Below are 21,417 nucleotides of genomic sequence, written 5' to 3'. Positions count from 1 at the left end.
AAAGTTTAATGACTTTCTGCTTTGCTTATAAGTAAAGGTAGCTGGACCAGGACACTGACCACAGGATGGGCGAAGTAGCAGCAGTGCTGCAGGTGTTGTACTGTATGGAGGTGGTAAAGGAAGAACTGAGTCCTGTGACTTATCTCTCAGTTTAGCAGTTAGGCTATACCTCGCAATCCCCTCTATGGTCATGAGCTCTGAGTAGGGACTGAAAGGATAATGGTCATGAGCTAAATATAGGAACCTATTATAAACTAAGACAGTGCTATTGTATAATCCCATCCTAAAGGTTAACTCCTCATAAGAAGAAGAAAAATAAATACAGTATCTGTAATAATATTGCAACCTTTCAAAAAAACATATTTAATAGTATTTCTATACTTCATTATATAGCCAACAAATTTATCCAAGCAATCATATTGCTGTTACTTCATCACATCATCATCTCAGGGTAAGGTCATACTACTCTTAACAACATGCTGCAAGCCTACATACAATAAATCTTGTATCTTATCACAAATGCAGCGATGTAATCCTGAAAGAACTGAGTGGAATGCCGCTTCTTTGCACTATATCTAAATTCAATAGCTTTTGTAACAGAGTGGCTCACACTATGTCTGTTGTCATAAATGCATAAAACAAGGCTTTAATTATAACAAACTATGTGACTGAGATAATGCAGGCTTTGGAAAGATGGTTTATGAATGGTAAAGCAGCTGCTTGTAGGAACTACGCCCTTTTAACACGAGTACACTTCTTCATACTGTTACATTTAAACTTGGGATGTTTGTTTTATTAAAGCTTGGTGTGGACAGAGTTCTAGGTTTTACTATATGAAAGCCAACAGATTGAAAACGTCTGATTTATTTACATTTGTTTTTTTCAAACAACACTTAGCAGATGTGAAAAATCAATAAAGAATGACAAATTCACCATGAAGGGCTGAAGGATCTCGGCTAATTAATTAGTTGAATAAAGGAAATAAATCTGTTAAATGATACAAAATCAATGTTGTCCTCTTCATATCCAGCTGTCCTGCTCTTGTCAGGACTATAAAACAACAATTAATCAGAAATAAATAACTAGACATGGAAAAAGGCCAATGGCGAAAATCAGTTACATGCAAATATAGTATGGAAGCCCCAGTTTCTGTTAGCACTACCAAAGTGTCTTTTCATGATGTTTCCTCATATGGTGTAATATTTGGATGGGGAACAGTCCAAATAAATAAATATGAAACGCATTACAAACAGTATGAACTCATCTGCCAGATGAGGAAATTATACACTATCACTGTAGGCCTCTTTACATCTTGCAATAGCATAAGGTAGTAATTTCTTGGACTTCTTAAACTCAACATCATGAGTTTGCTACATTTTTTAGGCAACACGCATTAGATAAACAGTGATTACTGTCTGACTAGGCAAGCAGTGACATGTCATATCAGGTAAATCCAGTGAGTCAAAACACTTTTTTGCCACTGTTTTCCTGGTGATGCAGATAATTACTGCACAATTACTGAATCCAGTTCCCAAAATCCTAACAATCCAGTCATTGAAATGAAATTATAGCAAATCTGAGACAGTTATTGTACAAGCTCAGCCACCATGGTACAGAAAGCAAATAAAATGGATTATGAATCAACTATTTCTGTTCTACTACAATCAAATATAAGGATGGATATACTCCAAAAATTGTATTTAGTTTATAGATTTCTCTCAACTGTTAAACCCTTCACTGTACAGAAGATAAAAGGTACAGTTAGAATCAGACAACAAAAATATGATGTGTTAATAAAGTGAGGAAGAAATAATGTATCATGAGAAAAACATGTGATAACAATATTAAAGCAGATCAAAACTACTAGGCCAAGATAGCTCTGTCAGAGATGAACAAGCATATCCCATACTTCTGATTCAAGTTCTTGCTTTTTATCTCTAACCCAGTAAGGGTATTTTGCATGTATCGGTGGATTTTGTTATTTAATTATTATCCCGATTCAAGCAAAATTTAGAAGCTCTGCTCTATCTTACCGTGACTTATTTAATGTGACTATTATATGTAATGTGCCCAATTTATGCCCTATATATAAAGGGCATATTACTAGGGTTATGTGCAGCTCGAGGGTCACTGTGAATGCAGACCACCTAGTGGAGACCGTTGCTTTATTGTCATATATGAACAATAGGGCTTTTGAGAAATATCACTCATCCAGTGATTTCGGAAGTTACAGAAGCACAACTCATTGATATAAAGTTTAAGAGGGTTTGTGACCCAGAATGCTGTATTTATCTTCTGTTAGCAGCTGAAATTCATGGCCTAGCGAATCTACCCATTCATTACCCATTTATCTGTTAGTTTGCCTCCCCTAAACAGTCTGTTTAATTATTGGGCATTTTTCCCCATAATTTCTTATTTTTTTTTTTATATTTATATGTTTTTTCCTCCAAAAATAATCCTGAGTGAACATTAGTCTTCATTAACCGAACACTGCCTTATATGCAATCCTTTTTATTTGATGTGCAGGTAACAGGATACTATAAAATATGGAATCACAGGTCGGCTATGAATCTAACAAATGAGCTGAAGAGCTATGATGAACATAAGCTACTTAGAGTCAGTTTGTACGCTTTAATGAGCTACCTATTAGAACAAAGCATGTAACAGAAGTGACTCCAGACTGCAGATGTTTACTGATTACAATATCATGTATCATAAGGAGAAATACTTGTAAATGAATAACAAATGGAGAACAAAACAACTGTAAAACCACACAGACACCCACATGCTTACTTCATATTTAAGGCAGCGGTGTCAGGACTAGTTAAGAATGGTTAATTTAAGCAGCTTTATAAAGCACATCACTAAGTACCAAATTATGGCACATGGTCAATCAGCAGAAATTCACAAATATTTCTAGCAGTTCCAGAGGTAACCAAGGAGCCTATATTAGTAATTAGTGATTTTTTTTTTTTTATCAGCTGATGTCAGGGTATTGCTGAGTTGTTGCTGACTTTTGCAATGGCATTTTCCTGCTCTTATATTACCCATCAGTTTGTGCTGATGCCAGTTATCAGGCAATTATCTTGTTTTGATTGTAAGTTAAATGATCAATGTAACTTTCTTCAAGAACAGTTCCATCACCCAAAAAAGATTTGAACACAAGTTAGTTGAACTGTTACAATGTAGTCTGAAACTGAAGAAAACAAGACCAAAATCTCTTTCAAACTATTATTTTGCAGGAAGGCAAGCTGCCCTGTATCCCTACACCCTCCTCACTCACACACACACTTAACTATACTAACTCTGCAATTGCACACTGATAGAAAAATAGCAAAACTCTAAAATGCACAAAATTATTCTATCTCTGATAACAGCCCTACAGAAATCCTATATCCTGACACTGTTGCCTAAAATATGAAGTAAGCATGTGGTTATCTGTGGTTTTACAGTTGTCCTGACACCATTGCCTAAAATATGAAGTAAGCATCTGTGTGTCTCTGTGGTTTTACACGTGTTTTGTTCTCCTTTTGTTATTCATTTACAAGTATTTCAAGTTATGATACATGATATTGTAATCACTGTCCATCCTTCAAAACCATTCTAAAAGACTTCCTAGCCAAATGGCTCTGTTCTCACTCAACACCAGGATAATTATATCCCTAAATGTGAACAAATACCTCTTCATACTTTACACCTCCTTACTCTTCCTTCTTCACTTACTCTCTTACTTCTATCAATTTCTCTTCCCTGGCTTTCTCTCTAAATATACCACAAACCTGCTTTCTTTCACTTTGAGCTGCAACTTGTATTTGTATTGTACTAATGTACCTTTAATTCCTCTATAATCAGGCTAAATTTTTTCTAAATGTTAAATAATTGCGATACGACTTGTATCTATTCTTAACCAATGCTTTCATATTATGCCTATGTATTATATTTTAAGACTGTATAATTATTGTTCTTTAAATGTTTTGTAATACTTTGGAGGTTTTCTTCTCAGGCCTCTGCTGAAAATGTGCTCCTTCCCCGACAAACTTTCCCGATAATCAAATGTCAATAAATAAATAAAAAATCCAGTGTACCCATTTGTCAAACAGTTATCAAACTGAATAATATGCAGTCGATGAATAAGGTACCCGAGTGAAAAGGCAGGAACACCTTGTTTCATCTTCTGGCATTGCCTATGATACTGTTAATACACTATGGAATTCATAAAAATTTGAATTTTTGAGGCTGTGTAATTTCTTGATGCACCTCTTCCACAACACACACACACACACACACACACACACACACACACACACACACACACACACACACACACACACACACGCCTGCACAAACACAAATACACAGTTAGTTTGGCAGTGTCTCTGTCACATGTCAGAAAAAACTTTGCCAAGTACTACTTAGACATCATCACAGAGAAATTAGAAACTATATTACTTAGCATTTCTGTTGCCACTGCTTTTTTGTGGATGTTCTGCAAACTGATTATTTCTCAGTACCGATCATTTCCCACATTAGATATATGTTTTGCCAGATTTCCCTTCCCAAATACAGCATAAATGCAATTAGATACACCAGAAACAAAAATATTACTCTTCAATTTGCTACACTGCTTGTCCCTACAATCTGTCACTCTTTCTGTTTCTTACCTTCTCTCAATCTGTCTGTCTACCTATCTCTCAATCTTTGCCCTACTTCATTTCTCTGTTTGGCTGGGTATTACAAGCCAAAAATATTTCTGCCACATTTCTTGCCCTGCCTACATACACTAAACAATGAATTCTAAAAAACAAATAAATTATTTCCAAGGCTGCTGTGTTTTAAGAAAACATAATTCACAATGCTAATCTCTCTTGTTGCCCTTTCATTTCATTTAACTTATTATCTCTCTCTCTCTCTCTCTCTCTCTCTCTGTCTCTCTCTGTCTCTCTCTCTCTCTCTCTCTGTCTCTCTCTCTCTCTCTCTCTCTCTGTCTCTCTCTCTGTCTCTCTCTCTCTCTGTCTCTCTCTCTCTCTGTCTCTCTCTCTCTGTCTCACTCTCTCTCTCTCTCTCTCTCTCTCTCTCTCTCTCTCTGTCTCTCTCTCTCTCTGTCTCTCTGTCTCTCTCTCTCTGTCTCTCTCTCTCTCTCTCTCTCTCTCTCTCTCTCTGTGTCTCTCTCTCTCTCTCTCTCTCTCTGTCTCTCTCTCTCTCTCTGCCCCTCTCTCTCTCTCTCTCCCTCTTTCTCTTTCTCACCACCGCTCTGACTTAGGGGGCAGCATGGGTATCACAAATTAACATTTTCTACTGCACTACCATGTCCACTGGACACATACCTTAGGCAATGCCACAAAAGCAAAGGTGAAGGATTCAAGGTTTGTTAAGAAGTCATTACAAGCAAACTTTATTTTTCCCTGATAGTACTTGCTCGGCCCTGTACTAATTGTATCTGCTTTTGTTACTCTGCTACACTTACCACAAACAGTCTGATACAAATGCTTAGTAGCTGTGCTGAAAGTGCAACACAAAATCTTAGCAATTACATTACCTACCCCATTTATAATTCTTCCACTGGCCAGTCGGAATAGTATATTCACTTGGTGTCTTTGAAACCAGTGTGACAGATCCTGACTTTTCTATCAGTCTACAGTTACGTGTTCTGTGATTTGTGGAATACAGTCGAAGGTCTCAAATTTTGCACAAAATGGTTTATCCAACCCTATGAGTTGTAATTGTTTCAGAGTGCTACAGTGTTGTAAGTTCACTAAAAGATTACCCTTCCTCCTTTCCCGTTTACAACTTTTAAACCTGCCCCTTATCTGCTGTTGACTAAAATGTTTGTCTTTGTTACAGATGATGAACCAAGACACTGTCCTGCTAAGGGTTAAGATCTTAGTAATAATGTCCTTCTAGTTTTACGGAACAATTCTTAGTCTTTACTAAGATTAACTCATTTAATATTTCCATCATTCACTGAAGTCAAAACTTCTTTACCAAATATTCCAAACCTGTACTTGTACAAAATATTTCCTTTACAGATTTCTGCTTTTCATTATAAATGAAATTATTTAATCTGTTTTAAGGTAATGTTCATTCGCAGGTCCATCATGTAGGCAGTGTACAGCAGGACACATTTGTAAATAAGCTCACTAGGCAATAAACCAGAGGGACGTTTACTTCTACAGTGAGGTATAACACGTTTTTCCTTGAATCATAATAAGTACATATCTAGTTAATCACAAACGTATGTACCATAAATACTGCCCTAAAGCCCATCACTACATATAAAATTATCTTGCCTCTTATCAGTTTTCAAACTGCAGACATTTTCTGCTGTCTTAAGAAAGATAAAAGTATCTGCTCTGTGAACCATACCTCTCAACTTCTTAGTGCAAGGAATCTGGATAAAGCCTGACATAATGGGGGAGAAAAGGCCCAAAAGTAGGGACAGATTTTAAATATTGTTCCTACAAACTTAGAAAATTGCTAGAATATCAGGGTTTGTGTTAACATTAATTTTATGAAGGATTTGAAGTCTGAAACTCAAATGATTGTCATTATTTTGTGACTTCAATCCTCAGATCATCCCAGTGTTTTGCTAGAAAAACACACATTTTATGAGGAACGGACCAAAAATATAAGACAAAAATCTGGACATTGTTAAAAAATCTGGACAGTTGAGAGTTTCACTGTCAACTACAGAGTATGAATCTTTCATTAAAGTTAGAAACAACTGGACAGTGTTGTGCAAATGTTTACCACTGGAACATTGTACATAGGTGAACCATATATGACTCATTATTCCACCTTTTTGAAAGCCTAGGTTTAGCATTAAAAGCAAACAATTTCAAACAAGGGCATACGGTATTACCAAATATAACCCACTGATGGCATAACATCAGGAAATAAGTTAAAAAAATCCAGAGTCAGGAAATCAAACACTTATGAAGAAACCTGCCTGCCTCCAAAGAACATAGTTAACACTGACTTTCAAATATTGTTTCCCCATAGATTATTCCTGTTTAACAGGCAAAACCATATGATTTGGGCACTTTAACACCCGTGACTGTTTCTGTCTTGTTTATGCTCAGGTTACAACTGAGCTGCTGCGCACATTTCAACATACACAGTTAGTTCAGGAACAGTTTCTTAAGAGTTCTCATAGAGTGTGTTCATCAAACAGGAACTCAGATATGCAAACAGTACTTACCATGATTTAGTGTTAACTGTATGACCAAAAACAAGCCCTTCCTTTAGCTAGATAGTCCAACTTCTTATATTAATCCCCTGTTGTTTGTCTGATCTCTGTGAACATCCATGGCACTCCTTCGTGAACTGACACTTTTTGGTGCAGCATACAGGGGAAAGGAAGCAAGGTGCACAGCTCCCTGTCAGCTAACAATGAACAAAAACACGCCTACTGTTTTTTTTTCCCCAGTGCATAGTTTTAGATACACCCATTGTGTCTTAGTGACAGATACACTTTCTAGTTACACCCAGCTGTCACTAGATTGGTTCCTTTACTTCAACACTTGCAAAGTTTCTAAAAAGAATCACTTGCTTTTATTGCTGTACATTTTCAGATGCACAGGCCACACACACACACACACACACACAAACACACACACACTTACACACACTTTTATTTAGATAAAGTAATTGAAATTACATAGTAATTGGACACTCTCTTTATGACCTACATAGATTTTTTAAACACTAAGTTAAAAGGCATTGCCAATGGACTTGTTTTCTTGTGTTCTACACACACATATAGAAACACACGCACACACACACACACACACACACACACACACACACACACATGTACACATACATGTACACACACACACACACACACACACACACACACACATGTACACACACACACACACACACACACACACACACACACACACACCGTTACTTAGGTAAAGTAAAAGTAATCAGACACATTTTTCTTTGTGATCTGTAGAGATAATTTAAACATTTTTGCAGTGACACACACATTGTATGGCTGCTGGATTTTTTTAGCTTAAAAGTATGTCCTGCTTCTTCTGAAGACTGATTAATAATGAAATGTCAGACACAAAGAGAAAGAAGTGTGCTACTTAATGTTCACCTAAGACGTTTATCAGAGCATTCATCGTGCAGTGGGTGACATCCAAAAGAATAAGAATACATAATAAAAATCAGGGAGTATGTGGCCCACAAAAAAGATACAATAATATTATGCATTATTTTATAATTGTTTACACTCTTTGATTTCCATGCTAATATTCAACATCTTTAGAATCTTTGTTATTTTGCCCCATATTCAGAAATATTTATACCTTCCACATATGCAACGCTTATCTTATTTTTTTTTTAATTCTGAAAATATCTACTGTTGTTAACCGCGTTCCCCAAAATATATAAAGTACATGTCACATAATCTGCAAGGGCTGCAAAATATAGTACTTCAGTACCACATGCCGCAAAACTCACTTTATTCATAGTGATACAAATTATGGTAGCATCACTATCCAAATATGATACCATTGTTTATTTACCCTCCACATATGCAACGCTTATCTTATTTTTTTTTTAATTCTGAAAATATCTACTGTTGTTAACTGCGTTCCCCAAAATATATAAAGTACATGTCATATAATCTGCAAGGGCTGCAAAATATAGTACTTCAGTACCACATGCCACAAAACTCACTTTATTCATAGTCATACAAATTATGGTAGCATCACTATCCAAATATGATACCATTGTTTATTTATTTCTACCATATTTAAGAACCCATAATGCTGTTTTGCAGGCTCTGAAGTAAGGTGTTACCATCAGTTTATTAAACCACAATTGTCATGTGTTCACTCTCTTTCTCTAGCTGTCTCCTCTCTCTCTCTCTCTCTCTCTCTCTCTCTCTCTCTCTCTCTGTCTTTAGTTCCCAAAGTGCCAATGACAAAGTTACACTTCTGAATTATTATCAGTTTGTGTACAGATCATATTTTTATCAGTTTGTGACTTCCTGTGGTGTTATCAGTTTGTTTTATTAGTTAACACTTCTGAATCGTGCTGGTAGAGATGCACAGCTAATTTCAGAAACTAACAACCGTCTTTCACTAACTCTGTCATGTAGTAGTATGCAGTTTGATCTGAGCTCGGTAGACCAAGGTTTGATTAGTGGTCCCAAAGCTTAAGGAGTAAGATAAGGGTGGTAGGAAACAAGCAGCATTTTCATTTATCCAAGAAGAAGGGGAGAGGAGATTGCATAGGTTAGTTCTGTACATGTCAGTGATGAGTTACAGGACCAATCAAACTTACTGGGGATGCACCAGTGGACAAAAATGAAAAGAGAGAGAACACAGACATTTTTAGAAAAAAAATCTAAATCATGAACTTTTGTTTATTATATTACATTACATAAACATAAACAAGACAGAATGTATCTTGAGGGAAATAACACCACAAGCTTCAACACATAAAACTTTCTTTTTGTTTCACTATGTTGCTTATATTACTTGCTGTTATGCCAATTAAAACTGAATTAAGAAAACACGTTTTGAATTTGAATACTGCAATAAGCTTATAGTAATAATCTGGAACTCAAAATGGTGCATTTATTTTCATGTAATGGATTCATGGAGACTTATGGTGCCCATCTCCCTTGAAAACAAAACATGAGTTTTCAGCACAGCTATAGCAGATACATTTGATAATAAGCTGGCAATAAGAAGAAAAATACACTTCTCCCTTACTGTGACCATTGCACACTTACCAAGCCATTATCTATATAAATAAAAATGTAAATGTTCATTTGTTCAAAATCTTAAATCTCCGAAAGTTCTTCATCGATTGCTTTGAAATTTTCACACAATGTTGCATTCGAATACGCATGTGTTTTTATATACCTACTATTATATAGATGTCACACGTTGCATTCGAATACGCGTGTGTTTTTATATACCTACTATGGATTCTATATATTTGTATACAAATATGCAATTTTATATGTTTTTGTTATAACTTTCTTACTTCTTTTTCAGTGCAATCAATCTGCTTTAGTTCATCCAAATAATGCCTCGCAGAAGATCAAACTTAGATCATCGTACTCGCGGACCGGAAGCAGTGCGACGAGTAATTGTAAATCAAACTGAGGAAGAACGGGCATCAGCGAACGAGTGAAACAGACAAAGAATGGCTCAAATAAGTGCCGAGGAAGCAGCAGAGCGACGTGCAGCCAGACTTGAGGATGCACGGTTGCGAGCACGGCGATCACGTTCTGCAACTTCAGATCTGCTTTGTTCTCCTCGATCGACACCAGTGGACGAAATAAATGCTTGCCTGAAATACTCTACTTTGTGGCAACATGTAAAGACATTAAAATTAACTACAAATATGCATGTCCAGCTGCAAAACGATCGATTAGCTGAGATATTCTCACATCAATTGCTGGAAATTGGGAACGGAAAGGTGCCGGTTGATCTGACCTCAGGACGAATTTCATTGCCTCATAACTTCTGCAATTTAGTGACGTCAGAAGAAGAATTGGTTGAAAAAGTATTTCCCAATATTCAAACCAATTATAAGAATCACGATTGGCTGACTGAATGAGCTATTCTTGCAGCCAAGAACAAAGACTTCTACGAACTTAACAATATTATTCAGTCTAACATTCAAAGCGAGGCAGTCACATACAAGTCCGTCGACACTGTTGTGGAAGCAGATGAAGCAGTTAATTATCTAACAGAATTTTTGAATTCACTCGATCTGCCAGGGATGCCACCGCACATACTGCAATTGAAAATCGGCGTGCCAATTATCATGTTGCGAAATATCAACCAGCCAAAGCTTTGAAACGGCAGGCGGCTTGCAGTAAAAAAATTAATGAGCAACGTCATAGAAACAACAATCTTGACAGGACCTTTCAAAGGTGAAGATGTCCTCATTCCTCGCATTCCTATTATTCCAACGGATATGACATTTCAATTTAAGAGATTGCAATTCCAAATTCGATTGGCATTTGCAATCACCATCAACAAAGCTCAGGGCCAATCTTTAGAATTGTGAGGTTTAGATCTACACACAGATTGCTTCTCACGTGGACAATTATACGTTGCGTGTTCTAGAGTCAGCAAACCAGACAATCTCTATATCTGCACAGACAATGGAACAACAAAAAATATTGTATACGCACAAGCATTGTGAAATTAAACATATTAGAAACGTGCGCTTTCTCTTTTCTTTCTGTTCCATTTAACCAGACTGAGCCGCAGCAACGTGTGGCGGGTACAGCTAGTACTAAATATGATAATTTGCACTTCACCAGCCAGTTAGAAAACACATAGTTGAAATGGTCACTTTGCACACGATTCCCCTCCCAAAAAAGAAGGCATTCTTTCTTATGTACACTTTACCTGCTTTTCCTCTCTAGATGTCTGCTGTTCAAAATCAAGTGCACTCATCTTCTGTGGTATAATTTTTTGGGGGAGGCATTGAATACATTTTCTCACATTATGTATAGAATCAGCCTCGGACATGAGACATATGACATTATCTTTCCAATCTCTTTCTTTATATTACTCTGTTTAGAAATGACCAAGACATGACTTCTTTAGTGCTATACACAAGAGCAGAAAATCCATTTAATCTTAGGAGCCAACACCTACGACTACATTCCTGTTCACACTAATTGTCTAGGTAACAACCTTTGGAACATTATTTTAGCCAAGAGATTATTAGCACTTTCTGTCATCTTTTTCTTGACCTTTAAATATTTTCTTCCCCCATCATCAGGTCAGTTCCCTCTAAGAATATCTAACTTTCTAGTACTGGATTGCAATTTTCATCGCCTAGTCAGTTTTCAGTAACCTTTTGTTATTTCTATAAACTGTATTTTTTTTTCCAAAAGCACTTTATTGCTCTGATCAGGTGAATCCTGTTACTGATTTATTTTGTAGCATCTGATAAAAAAGAAAAACAGGAATGCAATCAGCATGAACATATGAAGTATTAACAAAGTATACTGACAGAAGCATGCTTTGACATTACTTAACTTCATAATGTACTAACTTACTTTTATTGATATGTTTCATTATACCCAAGACTCTTCTTTCAGAAAAACTCAAACGACTAAACTCATTTTTTGTCAAATGTGTGACTTGCAAAGGTTTTATTAATTTGTCATGTTTTGCTACCTATGAGGCAATTACATTTGTTATGGAGGAGCAGGAAATAAAGTCTCCTACATTGCGGTTATGATGACTTGCCCCTAATAAGAAAACATGTGAATTCAGTAAAACAGACTTCAACATTCAAGTCTTGCTGAAAGATGAGCTGAAGGCATACACTATATTCTTCGATACAGTTCTTGAAGTTAGTTTTATTGTATTTGCTGGAACTGTTTTCTAGTCTAGGTTATATTAAAATTGTATTTATCAGCTATGCTCTGTCTTAGTTTTCAAGAGTTTACTTACATTAGCAGAACTGTATCTAGATTAATTGGCACCTTGGGGAGTTAATCAGTTGTCATCCCCTCAGTCAGGGTTGAGGACTAAAAATATAGTCCTCTCCAAATAGAAATGTCAGTTGTGTCTACTTAAATGACTGCTCAACAGTGTACTCATGCACAGCTCACAGCAAAATCAGGGAATGAACAGCACTTCTTCTACAGTGTCGATCTACACCCTAACAGCTTGCACCTGTGCAAGTACCCCCTTCCCCCATCTGTACCCAAACTACTGCTTTGCATGCTAAGTTGCAATGAGCTACATTATACAGATCTTGTTAAACTGAGAATGCAATAAAAAAGAACAAAAATGATTTTTTGCAGAGGCAAAGCCCCCTACACCCTCTTATGTGGGGGGACACTGCTCCCACACTCTCTTGCTTATGTATACCAACTCCACAGTTACACAACAGTAGATAAAAGTGGGGAAAAAGCACTGTAGCACATTGGCTGCTTACATAATTAAACTGTATGCAGTTTAGATAACCTGTAATAAAAAAATCCAACAGTAAGTCACTCAGGGTAACCACACTCTTCAGCATGCAGGATAATTATTTTCAAGTGCTGCTAGTCAGGATTACAGGTGGAAACTAGTGTGTTCCATGTACCTTATTAAATAGTAAACAACATTTTAGGTAGCCTTCGTATTACCTGCCTTCCTGTTAGTGTTTGATAATACATTTATAACCTACCAGTGAATCACTTCCTACACACCTAGTACCAAGTTTCATCTCCTGTTCCCCTGAATTTGCCCAATTTTCTGCCATAGATATGGTATAGCCTTAGAAATCCAAACAGTAGATGCACTCTAGATAAACTCTGACCCATCTTATTTCATTTCTGAGACAGTCATAGGAAATTAGGTTTGTCTGGAAGGATCTAGCCTGTGTAAAACTACAATGCAGTAGGTCCCCCTTCTGCAATCTATTTTATTTATTGTCAGTTGCTACCAAGTATGTGAACTGGTTTACAAACCATGACCCAGGCCATACTGGTAGATACAATAAATCAAAAATAAAGTTACAGTAACCTTTGTAAAAAAATAACACAATAGGAAGCAAGCAATGCATGTAAGCAGTGGATAAGCTTGCATATAATATTATATGTATCTATAATAGTAAAAATGGATAACATGAAAAGTCTTACACAATGAGAAACCTGTGTTATTTTAATGGCACTCCATTAATACCAGTAATAAGCCAAATTTCTATGGAAAAAAAAATTGTTGTGCCTAAGGCAATAGTATATAGCTCATGTATCAATAGACATAACAGTACAATGGAATGATAAGTAAAATCTAATTCTAGTAATATATACAATTAAAATAAACATGCAGAAATACATTTATATAAAAGATCTCTCATCATGGTGTCATTATCATAGTTATGTACATCAGAGTTTAATATTCTAAGCAGAATGGGAAAACGTTGGAAATGGTTTATACAGCTCAACAGCCAGTATCATTGAAGCAATTTAATTTGTTTTGTTTCACATTTTATTCTTTTTTCTTAAATTTTGTCAAATGATCAATCTGTCTGATTTTGTCTGGAACAATGTCCCCCCATGCTGGGGCTAACTTAATAAATTCATTTAAAGCAATAACCAGGTTAAAGAGATAGCTAGTTAGCTTCAAGCCCTCTGTGCCTCCAAGGGAATATGTGTCATTCATTTCTTGTAGCTCAAAAATGTTTTTTTTTTTTTTTTGGGGGGGGCAATATTTTTCATGCAACATTGAAGGTAAGGGGGTTTAAAGAACACGAGTTCCTAGCTGAAAATTGTAGCCAATATTATTCACTTAAAGTAGTACATTGTTACTCTCTAAGGTTAGACCGATAAATAATTGAAGTAGTACAGCAATGCTAACCATTGGTGGGCAGACGAACAAAGCTGGGTATTTTATTTTTTGCTGTTCAAATTAGTGAAAAATTTATAGAAGGGTGCAAGGCAATAAAAAAGGAGGTCATACTCAAGTATGTCTCTTGATAATCTTTCCTCTCCCACTTTTAAATAATGTTTTCCTTAACCCTCTCAATACTGGGCATCCAAGTAGAGATACTCTGACTACCTGGTTCTCAAATATAGCCTTCCTTCAGCAAAAGGATTACCATGGTTACACTTTAATCAATGGGCAGTTCAATATCCTTAGCGGTACATCACTTCTCACATTCAACATATAAGGGGCAGATATTTATTTCTATGTACTCCCACATTACCAAATCAGATGCTGTATTTCCCGCCAGCTACTTCATTAGTGAAAACCCATCAGCCAACATTTCTACATTAAGACTCATTATATTCCTCCAAGTGGTACACTGTCATGCATTTCCTTTGTGAAAATCTAAGAAAAACAATAACACAGAATTTCTCTTGGTGTTTCTTCTCCTTATGATTCCTGTCATTTTATTTGATAAGTGTTTTATTTATTTTTCTTTCCCTTAGCTATCTACAGAATTCACCATCTCCTCGCTTAACATCCTCTGCCAGCTTTCTCATCATCCATGCTATGAATTTTGTTCATGTGCTTCTCAGGAAGTACGAAGTGCAATTTATTAGCCTTCAGTGCTATACTTCATCCAGTGTGATTAACTAGCCATGAGATGTAAAACAGCACGTTATAATGTTCATGTTTATTTTGTGTATTTCATATGGTTATGAAGCAGGACATTACATTGCAAATGAATGCTAGTTATGTTTTCAGAATAATTTGCACCTCTGGTAACATGAAGCAGATCCTATGTTAGTATGTATTATAATTGTTATACAGCATTACTGTACATGTACTATAAATCATTATTTGGTTTACTCTATATGCAGTGAAGTGCATGTATTTGTGTATTAATGTTCAGTTTTCAGGACAAGTATATGCGTGCCAAAGTAAGTTAAGAAGGATGCACAGCAAATCTAACTCTGTGTATTATTTAACCAGTAGCAACACATACATAATATTGCATTGTACAGACAGGTTTACTTTGACTTACTTTTGCTATATTTTCTTGTTTTATAGTTGCTTGAGCTGTGTTTGCTTGAGGTACATTTTTACATATGACTTCTTTGTGTACTAATTACTGTAGTAGTCTGAAGGCCCAAAAAATGTTATTCATTTTATTCTACAGTTAACATGTAAAAAACAGGGACTGATCACTGGTTCATAGGTATGTACCAGGCAACCTGGCTACAGACCATTTCAAGCCTAGCCAGACTCCATATTCAAAAGATCCCTTCAACCTCGAGGAAGGCAGTACAAGGCAGACCTGCAGAGAAATGGAGGCTGCCCGTCCAGTTATTCAGGCAAGGGTGCTGCTCTGCTTGACATATAGTGGAAGTTTGCTCAAGAGGTGGAGATAAACTAGGATATGAATCCATCACGAACATGTGTCATATTTGCTTGTTGATAAAGATTTAGATCATTTAACCTACTATTTGAGGAACCATTTCCTCTGTTAAGAAACAGAAGATCAAATAAGGTTGGATCTTTGATGACTCAAAAGGCTAGACACATATCTATATAGGAGTCTGAAAGAAACTGACTACAGAAAGATGGCTACTAGTCTGTTCTGATAACAAAGATTTTTGAGGACACTGATTTCTTTAGTAAGGAAACCCTGAAGTCTTTCAAGGTGAGTGTTTAAAGAAATATAGGGTAAAACAGCATATATTCAATAATAGGTCTAATGCGATATGAGTAAAGGGGAATTAGGGCTTCTTTAGATGTAGTGCAGATGCTTTTGGAAATCAGATGAGCCAGAGAGAAGGCTTTCCTAACTAGTTGGGCAAAAGATATGTAATTATCAACAAGAGTGCCTAGGCCTTTTACAACAGTGTCTGTGTGTGTGTGTGTGGGGGGGGCGTCACCAAAACATGTTAAACCATTTATAATAAGGATTGCTCTTTCTCCTTGCTCTAGAAACATTATAGTGAGCATAATTACATAAATAGTAGGTGAGGGACAAAACCACCATTTAGGGTTTCCAAAAATGCTTATTTTTGCGTTTTTTTCAAAATTGTATAAATGACATATACTCAGGCATATATTTTCAGTGCATATATGTACTTGAGTTAGCTATTCTTTTCAGTATACATTCATAGTTGACCATTGTTATGGTAAGGTGCAATTATCTAACATCAAAATGTAACAAGTGATACATGACTGAACTAAAACTGTGGAAACTATCAACTCATGGAGGACATGATGTAACAGCCTTTATTAGCCTATTGGATGCCAGTCATGATTTCCAATTTATAAAGTCAAAGGCAACTATTTTAAAACATCAGCTCCACCACCTTCTTTCCACATGGCAGGTATGTGTCATGTGATAACACATTCCAGTTTGTTTATGGAGTGACAGAACAGTGAAGAGACCTTGGTAGTTAGTTTTATTTTTTTGTGTTTTTATTATATATTATATATATAATATATAATTAATATATTATATTTATTATATGTTTTGCTTATGTTTATGCTGTGCTCTTCAACAAGTATGTGACTCATCTGTGCAGTTATTTAGTGCTGATGTTTTCATAGCTACAGATTTATGCTGACATACTGATTAACTGGATTGAGGATCACTAACTGATGGTTTTATAACTTGCTTAGCATTCTAGTCATATGCTAAAGATTTGCTCTGTATTGCTTTATACAGTTTGTCACTTTGTTTCTTCATCAGCAAATCTCCTGTTCTCCCCGTTTCATCTTACTTTGATACATTTTGTCTTTATTTCTTTTTTGTCTTAGAACAGCCTAGTTTCTTTTACTTTGACTCAATTTTATTTTCTTATGCTTTGCTTTATTGCCTCCAACTAATATTTTGTACTGCAGTGTTTTTTTTTTCTTTCCTTTCAGAGCCTGCGGGCATTAGATTGTGTCATCTTTCACTTAAATATCACAAGCCCCACTACAAGTCACATCACTAAGAACTGGCCCTGTGCCACAGCTGCACTGGTATCAGCCTGCTGTTGATCATCTGCAGGAACTGCTCTAAAGTGATTATTTTCTGCAACAAAGGGACACTAAGGTCTAGCTTTATAATGCCCAGGTCTCCCTATTACCTGTGGAACCAAATCATTACATTAGTACCATAATAGCATCACTCTTCATTCTATTACCCTATATCCAGCTTCTGCTCAATGATCAGCATCACTCTCTACACCTTTTTGCCCTCCCATAGTGCTTTTCATTATACCCCTTCCTACTGATCCCCTTCCCTGACAGCACCTCTAAGCAAATGAAAAGCAAAATTCCCTCCTCAGTTCATCTATTTTGATCTAATTTCTCATCCCACCGCCAATTTTTTCTCTTTATTTTATTCCCAAAATATAACACAATAGCTTAACCCTTCCTAACTTTTTACTTTTCATCCTAGCTTCCTTTACAACTTACTACTGAGACATACAACTTTAACTTAACTCATCTGCAAACGTAGTATCCTATATCCGCATACCTCTACAATATTGCTTACATCGACCTAAAGAAACCTGTTTACTTAGCATTCAGTTAAAAATGTTCACTCCAAACTGAAATACAAGACAAAAGGGATATACAAAATCTTCAGCTACACAATGTCCATCTCTAAAGCCATATCTGTTGATAAATATAAATGAATCCATGTCCAACACTTCCAAACCAACAAGCTAGTGATAGTACATTGCACAGCAAGCACAAATCTCAACCACCCAGTCTTAACGGTGACGATACACAATGCTTCTAAATTTATTACATTAACATTTAGAAGTCCCCCTAACAAAATGATGGACATCCACAGCTGGATAACTTACTACTCATCGTACATACTTGTCCTCACAGAAACGTAGCTCAAACCTAATATGCAGGTTGACGAGTGCAACATTCTCAGGACAGACAGGAAATACAAGACAACTGCAGTGGGGGAAGGGTGCATATCCTGTAATCATTTATTCAGTTAATTATTACGTTATTTGCATTTGGTTACTGGGAAGTTCCAAATGGATCACGCAAAACATCTTTTCAGAGGAGGCCCTTGGAAGAAAAGCTCCAAATATATATTTATTGAGAGTAAAACATACAAAGTGATTATATTACATATTCTAACAATGTGGACTTATCTACAAGAGAAATCCCAGCATTTAACAATTTTGAAATATTTATATGCTTTCACAAACTAAATTCACATGAAAGGCTGTCTATTACTGGCGTCTACACTAAGCCTGTCACTACCACTCGCCCTCTGGACCAAACCACGCCAACCGTGGGTAAATCCAGCATTACTCTCATGGCTGCAGACATTCTATCCTGGTATCTAACAGCTTAACTCAAAGACCATAATTTTTGGAGACAACCTAAACTAGTCACCCACAGATATAAGTAATCCATCTTACCATCTAAATTTATAAAGGTTTACCCCAACAAGTACAACAAACTCTCTGAAAAGGAAACAGTCCTTGACTGGGTTCCAACAACACGTCCCAGAAACAGCCTTCAGGCAGACACACTACCTGACAGCTAAAGTGACCACTATTCCTCGTAAGTGACCACTATTCCTCTTAAGTGACTGCCATTCCTCTTATGCCACAAGAATCCTTGCAAAAAGACCAACGCCTGCCACTATAGCACAGGTTGTCCATCTAATCCATCTAATTTTAGCAAAGACACTTTCAGAGCTACACTAAGACTCTGTATTTGGGATGAACTAAAAGCACTTCAATTAGTTAAATCAGCAAACAAATTTAATTAAATTATTCCTTCTACATTAGATCAACAAGTTTCGATGAGTAGAAGGAGAGTTATGCTAATCCCTGCCCTTGACTTACTGCCCACACAAGACAATGAAGCAAGGCAATAAGGCATGGCAAGGATGCTGACCAAACAAAACACAATTAAACTATGAATAACAACATAAATTAAATAACCAAATTAAACTCCTAATACAAACACACAGGCAAAAGCTGTTAAATGAACTTGCAGCAGTTGCACCCTAGCCACCCTAAGCAATTTTGCAACAATACAACACTTACCAACCTCTTTCTCCCATGCAAAACTGTGCAACCAATCCCTCTATCATTTCCTGAGACAGACATAGGTGTCACCTGTATATTTAATGTACAAACCTTACATATGCAGGCATCTCACTTATCCAAATCCCTTTCCGTTCATTATCCTCGCCATTTTAGTCACCAGCCACCACCCTTAGGCATATCTCTCAACTGTCCTGATTTTCACAGAATGTCCAGATTTTCACCTCATATTTTTGGTCTGTTCCTCATAAAATTTGTGGATTTCTGGAAAATCACTGAGGACTGAAGTCACTAAATAATGGCATACATTTTAAGTTCAGACGTCATATCCTTCAGAAAATTAATGTTAATGTATATCCTATTATTCTATTAACTTTTTAGGTTTATAAAAGCAATATTTAAAGTTTGTCCCTATTTTAGGATTTTGTCCCGCCATTATTTTAGGCTCTGTCCAGATTTCTCTGGCTAAGAGGTCGACAGGTACACCCCTAGGTTCTCTGTCAAACCTACCCCTACTTCAGCTATCAAAAGACTTCTTCAAAAACTACAACTTCCTACTGCAGCAGCTGGAGCCTTCCTGCAGATTACATTAAAATAGCAGCTGATGCACCCACGTTATTTTCTGTCCATAGTAATAAACAGCTCCATTCAGAACATTTTCCATCACACTCATAACTAAAAAACAAAAAAAGATTTCCTTCACTTTTTTATGGGAGGCAACTCTATCAAATTAAAAAAACTAGACTCCAATTGCCCTACTTTCCCACTATCTAAGGTACTTGAAGAGTGTGACCACTTACATTTACTTGAATATCTACAAAATAATAATCTACTTTTAACAACTTAGCACAGCTTTCATCCTGACATAAAAGCAAAGCTTACTAAAAAAGCCCAAAAAAAACTTACTAATAATGATAAAAAATAAAATAGATATAAAAATTCAAAGCAAACTTTATTTAAGCTTCACAGCTTCTATCCTGGCCAAAGTACAACGACAGCATTATGGTCATTCCTTAACTCATTATATGACATCAGGAATACTGCTGTCTGCACTCTCCCTCCCTAAATCATTCAACACTGTCTTCCATTCTAATCTGCTGCACAAATTGTCACAAATTGGCATCTCTTCATCTAACTCATGGTTTAACAGCTACCTTCGCAACAGAAGCTAAAGTGTTAAATGGAACAATAGCTACTCTACTCTCCTACCCACTGGAATAGATGTCTCACAGATATCCATATTGGGAATCATAATATTTAATAAATGTATAACTGATCTGGTTACAGCTTCCAAAAATGTGATGCTAATTCAATACACCAATGATTCAACCCTCAGTTGCTTTGCTCCTCCATTACCAAGACTAAAATTTATTAGCCTGGAATATTTCTTCTCATTGGAGACATGGTTATAACAAACTCAACTGTTACTTAATACAAAAAAAAAAAAACGTAACTACTTTTATTCACTTCCAAGCCTGGCTCAAGTGAAAAAAAAACTGTTTTCACTATTCATCAAATCAAAGAATACTATTGTGCAAGTCATACATCATACAAAACTACTAGAAGTAACAATACATGACAGTTTGAAAGTGGATCTCTACTCCCAATAAACCATTAAAAAAATCAACAAAAATTAAGTCTCCTGTGCAAAGCCACACTCTACCTACCTGGCTATGCCAGCATAACCTCTGCAATCGCCTACCTTTATTCATGTATGCATTCCTTATCTTCACCCACATACAGACCTCAATACTATAAAAAAATTGACCAATGCTACAATAAACTAGCCATGTTTCCAGCAAAGCTACCAAATAAATCCCATCAGATCACTGTGATGAATTCAAACAACTTAACTGTATCAACTTCTTTAGACTTATTCAACTAAAATAAGTCATAAGATCTTCCACAAACAGCATTAAAGTCATTCATTTACTACTCACCTTCAG

At 36.2% G+C, this 21,417-nt stretch overlaps 1 protein-coding gene across 2 annotated transcripts in view; it reads right to left on the bottom strand.

The window, feature by feature from the left end:
• Positions 1-21,417, bottom strand: part of CRACR2A (calcium release activated channel regulator 2A) — a 1,193,169-nt gene that overhangs the window by 1,168,543 nt on the left and 3,209 nt on the right. The window contains exon 1 of one of the 2 annotated variants that reach the window (XM_044087571.1): positions 7,199-7,382. The exons of the other annotated variant lie outside the window; for it this stretch is intronic. The gene's annotated coding sequence lies outside the window, so the exon portion shown is untranslated. Of the gene's footprint in view, positions 1-7,198; positions 7,383-21,417 lie in introns of those variants that run through there. 2 annotated transcript variants of the gene reach the window in all.

Source organism: Protopterus annectens, chromosome 11.part0 (genome assembly GCF_019279795.1).
Source record: "Protopterus annectens isolate FY-2018-M chromosome 11.part0, PAN1.0, whole genome shotgun sequence".
In the NCBI taxonomy this organism is placed as follows: domain Eukaryota; kingdom Metazoa; phylum Chordata; order Ceratodontiformes; family Protopteridae; genus Protopterus; species Protopterus annectens.
Note: the sequence above shows the minus strand (reverse complement) of the source record. Positions and strands in the feature narration are given on the sequence as shown.